Here is a 4,096-nt window from a genome sequence, read left to right as displayed (position 1 = left end):
ATCCTAGCACTTTGGGAGGCTGAGGCAGGCAGATCACGAGGTCAGGAGTTCAAGACCAGCCTGACTAACATGGTGAAACCTCATCTCTATTAAAAATTAAAAATTAGCCGGATGTGGTGGCACATGCCTGTAATCCTAGCTACTCGGGAGGCTGAGGCAGGAGAATTGCTTGAACCCAGCAGGTGGAGGTTGCAGTGAGCCAAGATCATGCCACTGTACTCCAGTCTGGGCAACAGAGCGAGACTCCATCTCACAAGAAAAAAAAAAAAAAAAAACCTGGGTAGTGTTCCTTCCTATTCCATGTGCTAAACAAGTTTACCTATAATTTCCCTTCCTTCTTTTTGCTCCTTCTTTAATGTTTAGTATGAATAGTATTCATCAGTAATACAATCTTGGCCTGGAGTTCTCCATGTGAAAGTTATTTATTATTAATAATTTAATTCTATTACAAATACAGAATTATTCTCTTATCTATTTCCTGTTGAATGAGCTTTGCTAATTTGAGTCTTTAAAATAATCCATTTTATCTAAGTTAACATATTTACTGGAATAAATGTTTTCATGATGATTTCTTATTAGCTTTTTAATGTTTCTGTGATGTATGGTGATGTCCTGTCTTTCATTCCTGAAATCAATAATCTATGTTCTTATTCTTGTTTACATGACCAGTCAGTTGATATTTGTTATCTTGTTAGTTGTTTTATTTCATCTCCATGTATTACTTGTAAAATATCTTTTCTTCTGGTTTTGATTTAATTAATTCAATATTATTTATGATTGAATATTATCTTCACTCTTATTTATCATTTCTAATTTCTTTTTATTTATTTAGCAGATGAATATAATTTATTTAGGATTTTTAACTTTAACTTATGACAGCCCACATTCAAATACTATTCTGTATTTTCGTGTGTAGCGTAGGAACTGTACATAATTTTTTTATCATTTCCATTATTTCTATTATTGCTATCACTTGTTTTACTTTTTCACATGTTACAAGCCACACAGTACTTTGTTGTTATTTTTACATTAAACAATTATTTTTTTACAACCTTATATATTTACTCACATTTTTCATAATTGTTTCCCGTGTACTTCCTTTTTTTTTTATTTTTGTTTTGTTTGGTATAGTTCCAAGTTTCCACTTAGTATCATTTTCTATCTGCCTTAAGAACTTCCTTTAGCACTTTTTGTAGTGCTTTCTACATAAATTCATTTCACTTTTGTATACCTGAGAAAGTCTTTATTTGGCCTTTGTTTTGAGGATATATTTTCAATAACGGTAAAATTCAAAGTTGACAAATTTTTATTTGTTATTATTGTTAGGACTTAAAGGTGTTGCTCCTTTGTCTCCTACATTGCATTGTTTCTACTGAAAGTTTTCTGTTTCCTTACCTTTGTTCATCTTTACATATTGCATCTGCTTTTTTTCTGACTTTTTTTCTCATTTTATCAACTGTTCTAAGCAGTTAACCGTTATGTACTTGATATAATTTTCATCACATTTTGTATGTTTGGATCTCTGTGTTCATAATTTTCATCTAGTTCAGAAAATGTTTGGCCATTATTTTTTAAAAAATATTTCTCCTGCCCCACTCCAACAGCTCACTTGTGGAATTCCAACTTACGCAAATATTAGAACCCTTAATATTGCCTCACAGTTCTTCAATGTGCTTTGTTTTTTAAAAATGTTTTAACCTCTATTTTATGTTTCTGTTTCTGTTTCTGTTATGCAGTTTCACTCTTGTCACCTAGGCTGGAGTGCAGTGGCGCGATCTCAGCTCACTGCAACCCCCGCCTCATGGGTTCAAGAGATTCTCCTGCCTCAGCCTCCTAAGAAGCTGGAATGACAGGCAACTGCCACCACGCCTGGCTAATTTTGTATTTCTAGTAGAGGTGGGGTTTCACCAAGTCTACTAGGCTGGTCTCGAACCCCTGACCTCATGATCCACCTGCCTTGGCCTCCCAAAGTGTTGGGATTGCAGGCATGAGCCACCACGCCCAGCTGCCTTCCGTCTTTCTTGTAAGAACCTGATAGTCTGGAGTTCAAAATTCAGGTATGGAATTTAGTTGCCTTGCAACTGCATGTGTCTGATTGGCTCAAAACAAGTTATTATTTAATAGATTATCCTGGTTGTAACTTGCTATTAGAGTGGGAATGGCTTCTTCTGCTTTCTAATTTCAAAAACTTTCTAAAACTAAGATTGCTTCTTAGCTTTCTTAAGTCTAGTGAAAGTGGAACACCACATGTATTTGATATACTAAATTAATATTATTATCTTCCAGTGTAAAATCTTGCTATTAACTTTCTCTTTATGTCTTTCCCTCATATTTTTATTTTATTTTCTCTCCTTTTCTTCCTTCTTTTCAATATATTAAGTGTATTTTAATATTTTATCTTCATTTAGCTTTTCCTCTTTATTGTTTTTAAGTGACTGTTTTAGGAATTTGTTTTACTATATTTTTTATTTTATTATTATTTTTTTGAGACGGAGTCTCACTCCGTTGCCCAGGGTGAAGTGCAGTGGCACCAACTCAGTTCACTGAAACCTCTGCCTCCTGGGTTCAAGTGATTCTTCTGCCTCAGCCTCCCGAGTAGCTGGGACTACAGGTGCACGCCACCACGCCCAGCTAATTTTTATGTTTTTAGTAGAGACAGGGTTTCACCATATTGGCCAGGCTGATCTGGAAATCCTGACCTCATGCTCCACCTGCCTGGGCCTCCGAAAGTGCTGGGATTGCAGGCATGAGCCACCGCACCCAACTTATATTTTTTAATTTAAAAAAAATTGTTGGGGGTACATATTAGGTTTATATAGTTGTCAGGTACATGAGATGTTTTGATACAAGCATCAATGTGAAATGATCGCATCATGAAGAATGTGGTATCCATCTCCTCAAGCATTTCTACTTCCTCTTAAGAACAATCCAGTTACACTCTTTTGGTTATTTAAAAATGTACAATTAAGTTATTATTGACAATAGTCACACTGTTGTACTATGAAATAGAGGATCTTGTTCAATCTTTCTATTTTTTGTACCTATTAACCATCCCTGCTTTCCCCCATTCCCTCTACTACCCTTCCCACCCCTGGTAAACATCTTTATACTCTTTAGGTCCATGAGTTCAATCTATTTTTAGATCCCACAAATACGTGAGAACATGAAATGTTTAGAAGTGCCTGGTTTAGTTCACTTAACAATATGATCTCCAGTTTTATCCACATTGTTGCGGGTAACAGGCTCTCATTCCTTTTTATCACTGAATAGTACTCTCTTACGTATATGTACCACATTTTCTTTCTTTTTTTATCTGTTGATGGCACGTACGTTACTTCCAGATCTTAGCTATTTTGAATAGTGCTGCAACAAACATGGGAGTGCAGGTATCTCTTTGATATACTGATTTCCTTTCTTTTGGGTATATCCCCAGTAGTGGGATTGCTGGATCATATGGTAGCTCAACTCTAATTTCAGTTTTTTGAGGAATTGTACTAATTTACATTCCTACCAGTGTAGGAGGCTTCCCTTTTCTGAACATCCTTGCCAGCTTTGCTATTGCCTGTTTCTTTGGAGAAGGGTCTTTTTAACTAGGGTGAGATGACATCCCATTGTAGTTTTGATTTGCATTTCTCTGATGATCAATGATGTTGAGCACCTTTGCATATGCCTATTTGCCATTTATATGTCTTCTTTTGAAAAATGTCTATTCAAATATTTTACCCAGTTTTTGATCAGATTATTAGATATTTTTCCTATAGAGATTTTTGAGCTCCGTTTATATTCTTATATATTCTAGTATTAATCCCTTGTCAGATGGATAGTTTGCAAATATTTTCTCCTATTTTTGCTTTGGTTGCCTATGTTTGTGGGGTATTGCTGAAGATACGTTTTCACCATTGCTCCAGACCAATGTCCTGGAGCATTTCCATAATGTTTTCTTGTAGTAGTTTTGTAGTGTGAGGTATTAGATTTAACACTTTAATCCATCTTAATTTGATTTTTGTATACAGTAAGAGATACAGGTCTAGTTTCATTCTTCTGCATATGTATTTCCAGTTTCCCCAGCACTATTTATTGAAGAGATTGTCTTTTT

This window comes from Trachypithecus francoisi, unplaced genomic scaffold, assembly GCF_009764315.1.
Source record: "Trachypithecus francoisi isolate TF-2019V2 unplaced genomic scaffold, Tfra_2.0 Lachesis_group17, whole genome shotgun sequence".
Classification (NCBI taxonomy): Eukaryota; Metazoa; Chordata; class Mammalia; order Primates; family Cercopithecidae; genus Trachypithecus; species Trachypithecus francoisi.
This window is presented reverse-complemented; position numbering follows the sequence as displayed.